This window comes from Amblyomma americanum, chromosome 1 (assembly GCF_052857255.1).
Source record: "Amblyomma americanum isolate KBUSLIRL-KWMA chromosome 1, ASM5285725v1, whole genome shotgun sequence".
Lineage (NCBI taxonomy): Eukaryota > Metazoa > Arthropoda > Arachnida > Ixodida > Ixodidae > Amblyomma > Amblyomma americanum.
Window position 1 is genome coordinate 5,785,953 of NC_135497.1, and position 15,141 is coordinate 5,801,093.

Here is a 15,141-nt window from a genome sequence, read left to right on the forward strand (position 1 = left end):
AACAGATTTGGAGTACCGCTCGCTTTTTTGGCTCCAGTGAAGCTCTCCAAACTGTGCCCTCGTATGTGCAGTTCACTTCAGGAGTGGTCTACGCACTTCCACTAACGTGCGGAAAATTTTATGTCGGTCAAACTCGCCGATGTGCCAACGACCTACTGAAGGAGCACCAAAGAAATTTGAAGAACAAAGAAAATGTGCGCTCGGTTGCGCATTGTGGGTCATGCAGTAAATGGCGCCGCGTTACGACAGCGCAGGCAAGAGCAAGGAGCGAACCGCACGAGGACTCCTCGCGGCCTATCACATAGTAAAAGGAGACGGTAACTGCATTAGCGATGCTTCAATTTCTGTGCGCAACGAATGCGACCTTTTCTGGGCAAAAAGGTGTTTCTAGCTTCACTTTGGCACGTGGCTGCATGTTTACTTCTGTGGCGTGCAGGCGCAAAAAAAAAACTTTATATTCAGCATGCCCTGTTACGAATTAAGCCCGTTGCGAGTGCAGCGTTCATCCGCGTGTTGTGTGTTTCTTCTCTATGGCAAAGTACTTCCTCGCTGCTAATATGAAACAAGAATGCGACCAACTCGCTTTGCCCACACTGCCATAAATCCAAGGGTGGTCAACTGCGTTCGTTCCCGGGCCCGCAAATCCTACCAATTCGTGACGCACTGCAATCCAAGCGGTCAAAGGCCGAACTAATGATCCTATCCGTACCGTGTGGCGCGTCGTTATTAGGGCACCTAGAGCACCCGATGAATGCCCAGTTGGCTGGTGGTCCCCACAGTCAGAGAAGCCAGCGCAGTCGTCATGTTACTAGTGAGTCGCACCGACCAAAAATTAAGATGAAATGACGTTTCGGCTCCCACACGGGAGCCTTGTTCACGATGAGGCAAAACGTTGCGGTGGTGCCTTTTTTATGCGGCGTATATGCGATCCCAGGCATCTCGCGTAGATAGGTGGCAAATTCCCGTCATTTCGATTGATAGTATGCGCTGTTGTTTGGATGATCAGCGACTCAAGATAGAGCCGTGATTTCCTGTCTTTTTCTTTGGCGACCACACGTGCCTCTGCCCAGAAAAGCGAACGGCTCTCCCATACGTCCCCGGCATCAGTGATGCACTTTGCGCGTATCTTACGTTCATATGGTGTGCACACTGCTCATGTGCCATCTCAAAAACTGAGAAGCCAACTTGTCAATGTCAAGGACGGGCCTAAGAAAGAAAGATTCCCTGACGTTGTTTATCAGGTTCCATGTGCCGACTGCCCATCAGTATACATAGGCGAAACAGGAGATTTTGCACGCAGATTACGTGAACATAAGAATGACGTGAAGAACCCGCGCGCAGAACAAAATGCGCTTGCCGAGCATTCAGTATCTGCCAGCCACAACATCAACTGGGCAGAGGCACGTGTGGTCGCCAAAGAAAAAGACAGGAAATCACGGCTCTATCTTGAGTCGCTGATCATCCAGACAACAGCGCATACTATCAATCGAAATGACGGGAATTTGCCACCTATCAACGCGAGATGCCTGGGATCGCATATACGCCGCATAAAAAAGGCACCACCGCAATGTTTTGCCTCATCGTGAACAAGGCTCCCATATGGGAGCCGAAACGTCATTTCATCTTAATTTTTGGTCGGTGCGACTCACTAGTATCATGTACCATCCCGACCAGACGGGATTCCGTCAGACCCTTGACTACAAGTCGTCATGTAGTGCGTGAAATGGACAAACCACTCGGCCAACAGTCGCGCGTCATTGCTTACAAGCTAAAGCCTAACCAAAAGTCGGTTGTCCTCCCAGTCTTTCTATTGGGCCTCTGGTGCACGAAAGCGCAGCTCGCAAAGCAGCTCGGCCTGCGACATGAAAAACGGCAGAGCTGGTCGCTGCTATCGATGTGAAGAAAGACGGTAGCATGAATCTTGGCGTACCATTTATTCATGAAAAAGCATTAAGTGGCTCATCGACGAGGAAAGTCATCGTTGTTCACCAAAAAGCGTCACCGAAAGCCTCATCATGTCACCAACACAGCTGTCATGGCAACCGCAAGCGAGTCAACAGGGGACCCAATGTAAACATAGACACCGAGTGGCCTTCACGTACAAGGCCTATTGGGTGGGAATCTTTAGGTCACAAGCCTTTAGGTTAAAGGCCTTTCGCTAGGTCAAAGCATTTATTCTAAAAGGTTTCACCCTAAAGAGTCGAAGGCCTATAGGATAAAGACCTTCAGGCTAAACGGCTTTGGCCTAAAGGCCGTCAACCTGAAGGCCTTTGAGGCCTTCAGTTACTAATTACTGTTTCTAACTACTGTTGTTAATAACTAGTTACTAGTTAGTAAATAGATAGTAACTAGTTACTAACAAATACGTGTAATTAATTGATGCAAAAAAAATTACAGCACCCACGATGCGGCATTGGCGTTCACAGCACCTGGTGCCCTCCGTATGACGCTCTTTCCAAAGAAGTGGGAGACCCTCTCCGATCACTGCCCCTGGCTGGAATCGCGCAGGACGCTTGAGTTTGTGGCATCTCCTCGTTAATTCTCCTCAACAGCGGCCGTGCTTGTTCGCTGTACCTGAGAAGCAATGCCGTTGCCGTAGTACTTATTTCGATGGTAGCACCGCCCTGTTTCTTAATAAGCGAGCGTTCGTTGTAACTGCTGCCGTTATAAGTGTATAGCGTTTGCATAGCGAAAATAACCTAAGCACGCGGGATGCAATTCCGGCCCTAGTGGTCGCATTTCAACCGAGGCAAAATGAAAAGTGCTTTTGCGACGTTAGCGCACGTTAACGTTTAAGCGTCATCAGGTCGGAAAGAAGCGCGAATAGCACCTATGAACAAAAAAAATATTTTACCTGTGTGCTTTCAGTATACAAAAAACGTGATCCACACGTCTGGCTAAAGTGTCTAGAGAAGTATGCTTTCATAAATTGGATGTTAAGGAATAGCTCGCAGAAAAGTAGAAAATGGCAGCACATGCTTGTTCACGTTTCACTTCGGCTCTGTTGTTCATGGCAAACTCGCATCATTTGCTTAAAAGACTGGTTTCTCTGTGTCAGCTTGGCGAGTTCCTGCATGTCATACCGACAGTGTTAATGTATTTTTTTCATGCATACTGGCATATACGCAGCAAATAATACAATGAGCCCGTCTCTGCCATTCTCACACAGGCAGACTTTTGCCACCAGTACAGAATAATAATAATAATAATAATAATAATAATAATAATAATAATAATAATAATAATAATAATAATAATAATAATAATAATAATAATAATAATAATAATAATAATAATAATAATAATAATAATAATAATAATAATATTATTATTATTATTATTATTATTATTATTATTATTATTATTAATAATCATATAAGTCTTTATTTTCGGTACCCAGGAACAACCCAAAGGTCTTGGAGCTGGTACACCATACACATGCACAAAAAATGTAAATGCATTTCCCCACAAAGGAAGACAATCAAGTGAGGTAATAATAATAAAAATATTTTTTTTATTTCCATGAGTGATGGAGGAGACTGCGGGTAAAAGTCGCTTTAGAGGCAAGCGACTTGACTAGAGCCCGCAGCCTCCTTTATAAGGCAAGCAATGATTCAGCAGGAAATAGACGCATGATAATTGACTTCATATGAAATATGCACAAAAATAAAGGCAAAACAACGCAAATTACATGAAAAATGCTCTTCCATTACTTGAGAAAGAATGAGTGGCAAAAGTTCGCGTAATGCTTTCTTTCTTTATTGTTTCCTTAGACACAGTCTAAGCAGGGGGTCGAGGCTAAAGACGTCCACGCACCTGACAAAGGCCTCCGCCCCCTTACACAATGTGAACAAAAAAGATAATAATGTTCGGACAGGCAGTCGATGTTGCAATTGTAAGGGACTAGTCTTTGCGAGAATAGCATGTCATCACAAACACTTTTGTTAGCAATACAATAATAAGTATAAAACAATGCAATAATTCAATGGTAAATAGCAACATGTCTGCAACAGGAACATAAAGCACAACAAATTGGTTTCAAAACAACAGGCACCGCACAATCACGCGCAACCATGATATTTATTGGGCAGCCGATACACTATGGCAGCCTTTTAGACAGTACAGAAAATTGCGGGTAATACCAGGGACATGGCAAGAGAGAATACGAGAACGCATGTACAAACTTTTGCAATAATTTACGTTAATGAAAATTTAATATCACTGTTCACAAGAAGCTTCCTGCAGTTTTTTTTTTTAATAGCCTGGAGACCTATATCGAAGTTCAACTGTAAATCTTTGCTGTTCAACGCATTAGTTATTTGAAAATCCAATGTTTGCCTTCCGTAGTTAGTTCTAACTTGTGGCATTTTCCGTTTTGGGTTACGAATGTTGTAAGAACTGAAACTATATACTGGGTAACTATGTAGCTTGTGTCTATGAATCCATTGAAATAGTTTGAAGAGGTACACTTGGTCAGCCTTTAACATATTATTTATTTGATACATCTATTTGATAAATAGTGGTTGTGTTCTCAAAGACTGCTTATGACCTTTTTAGTTTTCCAGTATGCGTAACATTCGTTTTTGTAATAGGTTAAGTTTGTAGTAGTTAGTACTTGTTGTCGTACCCCAAATTAAGACGCCATAGCTCATTTTGGAGTATAACAGGGAATAGTATAAGGTTTGTTTTAAGCGTCTGGGTATCAGATGTTGTACTCTATATATACATCCAATGGTGCGAGACAGGGTTAATTTAAGATAATTAACATGGGTATTCCATGAGAGGTCGTGGCTGAACCAGACACCCAGAAATTTTTGTTCGGTAACTTGCTCCAGCGAGCTTCCTTCAAATCTAATGTGACTGAGTTGCAGTCTGGTTTATTTATTGGTTTAAATATTAAGAACTTAGTTTTATTTATATTTAGACTCAAGCGGTTACTTTGAAGCCATTTTGATAACAGTTTTAAATAATCATTAGCAGAGTTCTGCAGCTCCTGAGCATTCTCTCCGGTGAAAAAAACATTAGTATCGTCTGCATACGTTATTATTTGTGGGGATCCAGGTATTACTGTAATAACATTTATATAAATAAGGAAAAAGAGGGGTCCCAAAATGGAGCCCTGCGGAACGCCATGTTGCACTTCAAGTTTGTTTGAGGACCAGTTATGGATGCACACATATTGATAACGTTTCTCCAGATAGCTGCGAATCAGTTCTAGCGCCACTCCTCTAATGCCATATATTTCTAGTTTTCTTAGCAGAATATTATGTTGAACAGTATCAAAGACTTTGCTTAGATCAAGAAATAGGCCAAGAGTAAGCAATTTTGTTTCTATATTTTCAATTATCTTATCCTTGATGTCAATTAGCGCTTGCTCTGCTGATTTGTTTGCTTGAAATCCGTATTGGGATTCTGTTATCACGCGATGTTTCTAGAAAAAATCGCTTAACCTGTAGTTGACGTTTTCAAATACCTTCGAAAAAACTGTTAGAACTGAAATTGGTCTATAATTACCTAAATTGGTCTCACTACCGCCTTTATAGGTAGGTGTAACTTTTGCAATCTTTAATTCATCTGGGAATTCTCCGCTAAGAAGCATCTGGTTTATTATATGCGATAATATAGGGCTTATCAAGTGCGAGACATGAGATGTACGAAAATCAAGACCTGATTTTTGAAAAGTATTTAAAAGGGTTGGTAGTGTGTATGATAATTTTTCCGTAGAATATCGATTCGAGGAGAGACCACCTTCCACTGTTCTGTGTATCTTGTGACGTAAGAATGTGTGTTCGTAGTAAGATTAGATAATTCATGAAGAAACTTTAAATTTACTTTTACGACCCGCTTGAAAGTTTGACTTAACTTGTACTTATAAAGGTTACGCACGGGTTTTATATTTGCTTTCATAAATACGTCTGATGTGTTTTCATTGTAAGGTAAGTTAAATAGTGCTCGAACAAATTTTTTCTGTAGTATATGTATCTTCTGAAGATTCGTACGTGATGTGGTACCCCAAACGAGCAGACAATAATACAGCGTAGAAAATGAAGAGCGTGTTATAAACAAGAACCTTTATTTTGTAAGGTAAAAGAGCTCGCAGCCGTACCACCATACTAACTACCCGAGATAACTTGCCCAATAATGATTCTATGTGTGTGTCTTAAAGCATATTTTGTGTGAAAATAACTGCAAGTATTTTAAAACGTTATAGCGTTTTCTTTTTCTCTTTTTTTTTAGCGTCATGTGCACATTTAAAAAAAAAACGGTCAATCCACGGTCCCTCAGACACTGCTTTGTTACAACCGCAGCCATCAGGTCAGGGCACTTTGCCCTAATTTTTAGAAATTCCTGTATGGAATGAATTGTTGGCGTTTTGCGCTGGAAAGTGGCGAATTTGAATCGAAATATCGGGCGGCGCCTGGTATAAGGTGATCCCTTCTCCACTGCGGCATCCCTCATCACCCGACCATGTGTCGAATCCTGCCCGCTAACAGCGTGACTCTGAAACCGTGTTTGCGCAAACTCATAATTACACAGGTTGCAGCGGTGTCGCGTTGATAGTGATACCTTATCATGCGATAGTGTCATCGCATACCCTCAGCGAATGTTGGTGCGATTTCTCTCGGAAGCAGCGCTGCCTTGAGCGCATGCTGTGGCCTAGATCCAGGGAGCACCACGCGTCGTTTGGTGGGGGCGCTTAAATCCTTTTGAGAAGCCGCCTTTTCTTTCCGGCGCCGCTCCAAATCGCCGGCGAGTCACGCGAGCCGCGATGGCCCCCAATATTTGGAACTCAAAGGCTGACCTAGATGGGAGGAAACAATCGGCGCCAGGCGGCCGGCAGATGGCGCCCCACGCCTTTCCGTCAAGTCTAGACCCGTTCAGCATAACGCACCGACTGGTTTTGCTTCCAAGACACTGCTGTTCCATGCTGCTTGAAATTGGCAGCTCCCACAAGAAGCAACGAGTGTCTCTCCGTCCGGGATCCATGACCGGCTCTCGTCTCCCACCCCAAACGAGCTGAGAGTGGGGCGGCCCGTTATAGCCTCCCGCAACAGGTTTCTCGAGGAGCCCGCTGTGCGGCCGCAGAGCGGACTGCCCGCGCCTGGTCAGCGGTACGCCGCCACGGTGAGTCCGGCAGCCCTTGACACGGTTGCGGAGCACGTGCGGGCAGTGAGCGCACAACTGACTGGCTCGCTCGTGCTGCGCACTGGCCCATCCCAGGGGCATTTTCTGTCATTTACACGCGTTTGGGTTCTGCTGGTGCCAATAGTCGTCGGTACTATTGTCTCGCGTAAAGTTCCCGCTGGAAGCCCGCCCGAGCAAACGTTCGCTTGCGCTTAGTGCGGACCGTTCGTTCTGCGCGGCAGCTGCAGTAAAAAAAAAAAAATGGCGCGCCTGCTTCGATACGCTGTTTCTTGTTCGCGGACAGCAGTTCTTTAAGATCAAGTCGAGACATGATCACGATCAGAGCAAGAGGGGACTTTTATCTCAAGTAAAAGGGAACCGATCCCACGCCCTGTAAATTCCGTCTCTGTCATTTGCATAAGCCTTTTGTTATTCTCAAAGCCTGCGACAGGTGCAACCGGTAACGATTGCGCATTTATGCTTTGATTTTATTATCAGCCGCATAGCTGACGCTGTCCAAGACACACTTGTGCCCCGTTAATATGAACGACTAGAATAACGGAATCAAAGCGGAAAGCTGGGCTAGTTGGTGTTTCATCATGAATTAAGAGACTAGCGCATATAACAAAGACACAGACAAAGAAGTAGACAGGACGAGCCCTGTCCTGTCTACTTCTTTGTCTGTGTCTTTGTTATATGCGCTAGTCTCTTAATTCATGATAGAATAACGGACATTTTTTCTGACGACCAAACGTTTTCAATCCATTTAAGCCTCGTTATTATGGAAACACGCTGTCCTTATAATGGACAAGGGTTGAAATGCACAGAGGCCATTCGGACGCATACATTTTTGTCGCGTTAATATGCGCAGTCAAGACTACAAACCTCGTCCAACCACATATATTTTCAGCGGAGGACATCGGCAAGAGGCAGCGCGAAAGCCTCTGAGTAACAGCCTATATATTTTGTGGTTTTCTGCTTTAATTTGAGCCCTCGACGCGCATTGCCTTCCGTCGTATTGCATGAAAGCTTGTCAACACTACGCTGTCTGCAGTTCCTGCTACGCTGAGGGACGACTAAGGCGGATGTGTTCCAGCGCTGCATCGGGCGCGCAAAAACGCAGCAAGGGATCCGCCATGAGCCGCCGTCACGTGTCTCGGGGGCCTGCTCCACATTAGTCAAAAGATAACGGCAACTACGATAATGCAATTATAGCTCCAAAGAATGGCGTAAATTTCCACATTACCGATGGCCAGTGTACTATTTATTGATTTATTTTTTTATCGTACCCCTCAGGGCCGGAGGCATTAGAGAGTGGGAGTGGAAAAAACAAAAATAAAATTAGAAAAATACAGCACGGAGCTTAATTTAAATAACACGCGAGTATAAAGTGCTAGTTGTGCATTTGCGGAGCATCTCGTAGTTATTAGGGTCGGCAATATCTGCGGGAAAGTGATTCCAGTTGCGTAAGGTACGCGGCAAAAATGAATGAGAAAAACATTCAATATTACAGGAATCAAAAACGACTTTATAAGGATGATCAGTACGATGGGATGCATAAAATGGTTGTGGGATAAGGCGACCACGCAGTATCGGGTGATGGTACCATTTCTGAAATAAAGCGATACGACACACTTTGCGACCAAGTGACAGCAATGGAAGAGAAAGACTAGCATTCATTGTAGTTATGCTTGCAGTGCGGTTGTAATTAGTGAGATTGAAAAGCACAGAGTTATTTTGAACCATCTCAAGAGCAGCAATTTGACTGTCATAAGTAGGATCACAGACTGATGTTGCATACTCCAGTTTGGAGCGAATTAGTTTTATATAACAGAAGTTTCAAAGCAGAAGGAACGTTAAAAATATTGCTACGTAAGTAACCTAGCATATGACTATCACTGTTGATTACGTGCTCGATTTGAAGAGATCAGCTTAGGTTATCAGCGATGTAAACGCTAAGGTATCTATATGATCTTGCGGACTCTAATGAAATGTTATCAATGTAATACGAGAGCGGGGCGGTAGATTTTGTTGAAACGCGCATGACTTTGCATTTGTTATTATTTAGTTGCACTGACTATTTCTTGAACTAATTAACTACAGTGGTAATGTCAGACTGAAGTAGATAACTGTCGTTATTATCGGTTATTTCTCCAAAAATATGGCAATCATCCGCAAGAAGTGGCATATGAGGGTTAACAAGAGACGGAGGATCATTGATGTAGATTAAGAACACAAGAGGCCCAAGGACTGAGCCTTGAGGAACGCCTGAATACACTTCAGTAAAACCCGAATTAAAACCATTAGCAGTAACAAACTGTGAGCGATTAAGGAGAAAACCCTCAATCGATTTCTGTAGATTAGGGTCAATATTAAGGTTATTTAGTTTCAATAAGAGGAATCTGTGACATACCTTATCGAAAGCTTCACTAAAATCTAGGAATATACAGTCTGCTAGTGATCATTGGTCAAGGATACGTTGTAATGCATGCGTAAAACATATTAGTTGAGTTTAGAAGGAGTAAAATTTTCGAAAACAGTGTTTTGCCAACGAGAAGAAAGCGTTTGATTTAAGAAAATTAACAAGATTTGTAAATAATATATGTCCAAACATTGTGCAACATGTGCTAGTTAGAGAGACGGGACGATAGTTGAAGGGAGGTGTTCTGCTACCCGAATTGTAGACTGGAATGACCTACCCAATTTTCCACTCCTTCGGTAGGATAGATTGGTCATAAGATTGTTGGAAAATTTTGTTAGCGTAATGGAAACACAGGCTGAAGTGTTGTTCAAAAACTTAGCTTTAATAAGATCACATTTCCTGAAGCGGAATGAAGATCGAGGTTATCAATAAGTTTAATGACACCAAAAGTAACAACTAATATTGACGACATAGCTGCATAGTGGTGATTATGAGTTGTAGGTATGTGTGCAGCAGATATGACAGAAAAGTTCTCAGCAAATGAATGGTTACGAATTGTGGCAACAAGGTCTGGAGGAATCGAGTCACCAGAGGCGAACCGGTCAGGACGATATTTTCATCAGTCGTGGGATTTATCACGGGCCAAAATTTTCTAATATTTGTTGTGAGCATAGAGGGAAGAATCTGTGACAGAAAGTGTTTTTTTTCCGTCTTTGATTATCTGCATGTATGCCTCGAATATATGGAGCCGAGTACGAAGCCCAACGTTCCCTAGTGGGGGAATGCTGAGCGATACGATAAAGTCGCTTCTTTTTATTGGATAAGCGCTTGATATGATTGCTATACCAGGGAGCATTAGTGTGATTGATAATGGTGAGTTGAGGAATGAACCGTTCACTGAGCTGATCTACTTCGGACGAAAACATGTTCCAGTGAGATTGAACAGTACGATTGTCGAAGCCATCAAGAAAAATGTCAATAAAAGAAGATTTCAGTGTTTATTGCCTGAAAATTGGCTCGCTTATAATCACGTGTCACTGTTAACTTTTTGTTCGATTCTGGTCAAGTTAACTTAATAGAAAAGTTAAGGAGAGCGTGATCGCTAAAGCCAGGCAAATAAGTTATAGGTGAAACTATTGCGAGCCGACTAGTTAGGATTAAGTCTAGTGTAGTGGCAACATAAGCTGTTAGTCTTGTCGCTTGCGTGCCCATTTGCTGTAATGAGAAAACTGAGCATACATCCAGAAATTCGCCAGCTAGAGGCGAGAATGGCGACAAATTGGGAGTGTCGGAACTCGAAGTGATGTTGAAAAATTAAAATCACCTAGCAGAAATATCGAAGACGGGGGGAAACGTGTAGTGTCAGAATTAATGACATCGTGAAGATCATTGCAGAAGGTGGGGAGGAAGATGTTGGGCGATAGCAGACTCTAATTATGGCTTTTTGGTGATTAAGCGTTATTGCTGCCCATACCATTTCTAAGTCAGTCTGAACATGCACACGTGATGAAGTGATATTGTTTGAAATCGCCAGCAGCACGCCTCCGCCTCTGTGTGTTCCACGATCACAACGAAAGAATGCAAAACGATGAGCGTTAAAGATATCAGAATCACGGACATGCGCGGTTAGCCAGGTTTCTGCTAGAACAATAATTTTTGCAGAGCACGTGTCGATAGCTGATGACAACGAGTTATATTTGTTGAGATCACTTCCGGTGTTAGTGAAAAAAACAGATGCAAAGGCTTTAGATGCCCGACCACTATCCCTCACGTAATCCTAGGTTGTGCTGGGTTCGCAATAGGCTGCGGGGGAATCAGTCTGTCCTGCGTGTCGCAATGTTCACGACAGCGTCCGTGGCCGAGTCATGCATGTAGCAGCTGTCACTAATATGCAACTTGCAGAGCAATTTGTGTTTTGGAGCACCAGGTTGGCTTTTAGCAAATTCAAAAAGCTTTTTACGAACGACTCTTGTTGCAGCTGAAAGTCTTCAGTAAGGGTGATTTTAGTTTCCTTCAGACTGTTACGTGTAGCGGGAATGTCATTTTTTGTTTTCCAATTGAAAAATTTGCCTATAACGGGGCGACGTTTATTCGGCCTGAAAACTCCGAAGCGATGCACGCATTCGAATGCACCAGGAAGAAGGGGATCAGTTAGACACGGACATGAGCCATAGCTTTATCACAAAGTGCTCTTGTTTTACATTTTTTTCGTTTATTCATGATTCGTTAATACGGACGACTCGCTTTGTGAAGGGTTGTGCCTGGGAACAAGTGCGCATATTAAAAGAGCTGCGAAACACCGCTTGAACGGATGCCGGTTACGCTTCAGATGGATTCTTTATGTCACACAGATGCTGACTCAAAAAGAATTACGAGAATCGAGGCACAGGAACGGCAGTTATTCAATGAAGAAATTTCAAAACACAAGCAAACAAAATGCTGCTACGGTACGGGGCGAAAGTTGTTTTCACCGCGAAGAAAACAACTTCGGTGGTGTGTGCAGTGCTGTGCGCAAAAAGATTGAGCATGGTGGTAACCGCGCAGTGAATGATTGCACGATAGCCCACAGAAAGAGGCTCACAGATTGCGACACATGTGTTGTGTATCGCGTTCCACTTTCCTGTGGTAAGAATTACATCGGCCAGACTGGTCGATGTATCAATGAGCGTCTAGCGGAACACCGCAGATCTCTAAAAGGTGCTGTGTCCTCCAACCTCGCTTTGCACTGCAGGGATTGCAAAGATTGCTTTCCTCGCCTTGACAGGACAAGTATCTTGTTCAGGCACAAAGATAGGGTATGCCGGGAGTTGATAGAAGCTTACCTGATTAAGAAAGAGAGTGAAGCGTGTGCCGCATCACCGTCGGTCAGCCTGCAGGATAAGGAAGTTCCTTTTCTGCGCAGTTTCTTGAGGGCAAGTAGACAGTACGGGGAGTTGGCCTGATGTGATTGAATTTGGTTTTCCTGTTGCTGTGGTGTTCCTTATCACGCAGGAATGAAATGTCATTGATTTCTTTGTACATCGGTTGTGGCGGTTCCTTTTGTTGTTTTTTGTGTTTTATCACGCCTATAAAGCTTCCTTTCAGTGAATAAAAGTTCAGTTGTTAGTCTGCGCTTGTGTTGTGTCTCCTCGTTCGCTTTTGTCCTCGTTTTCTGCGCTGTCAAGAAAAAAAAAAGAAAAATGCTGCCCTCCACTCGATTTCCGCGCAGCTTCCCATTCCCATTTCACTCTCCCAATGACGACACTCAGGGTGACTAATCAAAACGGCCTATCTGATCACGTGGCGGAAGTTTGCACTCCATGGTTGCCTGTTCTCTGTAACTCGTTCATGCCAAGGCTGGCCGTGCCGTTAGCATGGTTACAACAACCATGTGAACGCCCAGCTGACCCAGCGATGCTTCATCGTCACGTCGACGGCACAGAAGGGAACACTGATCAGTTACGTTCCCTTACTTATGGATCCGAACTCGAGCGCGAGATACTGCGACGGTGTGACAGCCTGCGCAAAATATCAGACACATTTAGCATAGCGCGTACCGCTACTGCTTACCGCCAACCATCGCTCGTCACTCCTAGCGCGCTGGTTGGCCACGGCGAGCAAGGAGCGCGCGCTGTTGACGGGAACGTGGCGCCATCTGGCGCCACCACCCGGTGATTCTCCACAAACTGACGATGCGCACTGCCTGCTAAATGTAAAACGAACGTATCCTTCCTTGGGACTGAAACGAACGCTTATAGAGTGCAATGGCTCGATCGGATCGATTCCGCAAAGCCGCTCTCAGATACATAGAGAGTAGCCATGAGTGTTTAGTGCTAGGTCGTAGGATGTTTACAGAGAGGGGCAAAGTCCTTCGATGCAAAAAGTAGCCAGTGTCTCTGGTGGCGTGTTTTTGTTTTACTTGATTTACAGTGCTTTTATCTGGGGCAAACAAGCTGATTTTGTTATTCTAGTATAAAACACAAAAACTTGACGAAACGTATCTCTAGTTATTAACCCAATTTGCAGTATATTTACTCTTTGTCCAATAATCAAGCTCGCACAAAGTGATGTCATATCCGCTGCTAAAAACCGCCACTGTATGGTGACACCATCAGCGCCACGAATTTGTTTTTGGGAGATAATTAAAACATTAAAAACCACAGTATACGCTGTACGGCCCATGCTAATAGCATCACTATAACTTATTCTATGCAACCAATAGGCAAAACAATGCACTGAAAATGTGTTTCGGGGCCCCTTTAAAGAGCCACGACTGTGTCAGGAATGGCTTCGATAATATTTTACTTACTTTTTGCGTGCTTCCACGCTTCCTTCGGCCTATCTTGGATTTGATTTCCTAGATTTACCAAATACATATATCTGAGCTTCGCGAGTCTCTTCTCCTATCGTTTTGCAGGTTTTTTTCTCTTTTCCCTAAACTGACTGTACTCAAGAAGTAAACGTTGTTGTTGTTTTTTCATTTACCAGTGCCCGAATATGCTTCTTCATCCAAGGATTCCGTGGTAGAGAGAGGGCAGGAAGATGATTTCTTCACACAAAGTGAACAACGGAGGGTAAAACCTCAGGTTGGCTTGCCAACGTTTCGACAAGAGAACTTGTTTTCGTCTGGGCAAAGCGTTCGTCATTGGCGGGGTTTAAATAGGGTCATCCCTCCGAGCAGGAAGAAGGTTGTTGAGAGTGAATCTCGTCGAGGCAGCTAAAGAATTTCGACGTCTGGCAGAAAGGAGTTCCCATTCTAATTTTGTTTCTTTATACGTCCCACAGCTAACTGACTGGAACTCAGGTTGAAACGCACTCAGTCCGCGCGATGCGGAGAGATAGTTACCTTTTTCAAAAAAAGAATACCTTCAGAGGTCGAAAGAAGCGCCGCGTGAGAGAAATGGAGATGTTAACAGGAACAGCGTCGTGATCAGGAGTGAGCGATGAGGAGCTAGATGGTATGACATGATTATGAAAGCATAAAACTACTTGAAGCATGAAGTACTTCTCTTCTGTGTCTGGTCTCTCGTAGTTTTGTGTTTTTATAATCAGGTCGGGATCAGATCAGCTTGAGATACTTAACACACAAGAGACAAAGCTGCTATCACTGCACAGAAATAAATCCAGCACATTTGCAATGGTGGGTCCAGTTCGTGTTGCTGTTTCAACAAATTGAGGTAATGAGTGAGCATTCATCATTTCCATAAAAGATGCATGCAATGAAGAGGAGTTGTACGCGCCGGCTTATACGAGGACCATTTTATATCTGGCAGGTGCAGATCCCCACCAAGTATTATACATAGTGTCTCACATAACTGGAAGCAAACATTTAAAAAAAGCGGTGCACCGCAGCTGGGCGAAACGACAATTTATTTTCCGCTCTGTGGCGCTGCTCACAGTATTTTATGTTATCAGGCTAATTTTTTCAACAAAAGGTTATTTAAGCAATTTTTAATGTTCACTTGACAGTCGTCGAGGGGTTACGAAACAACCGATCAAGCTCCTTTTACCTACGTATCTCATACGTGATTCTTTCTGCCAGCATTTAAAGACAGCTCGTGAAACATGAAAAAACGACGTCATCGACGAAAGTGCATCAGTCCACTCTCCCAGAA

General features: G+C 43.6%; 1 protein-coding gene across 2 annotated transcripts in view; it reads left to right on the forward strand.

Annotated features, from left to right (window-relative positions):
- LOC144109438 (heat shock 70 kDa protein 12A-like) overlaps positions 1 to 15,141 on the forward strand; it is a 256,290-nt gene that overhangs the window by 80,493 nt on the left and 160,656 nt on the right. The window contains exon 1 of one of the 2 annotated variants that reach the window (XM_077642242.1): positions 6,906 to 7,125. The exons of the other annotated variant lie outside the window; for it this stretch is intronic. The gene's annotated coding sequence lies outside the window, so the exon portion shown is untranslated. Of the gene's footprint in view, positions 1 to 6,905; positions 7,126 to 15,141 lie in introns of those variants that run through there. 2 annotated transcript variants of the gene reach the window in all.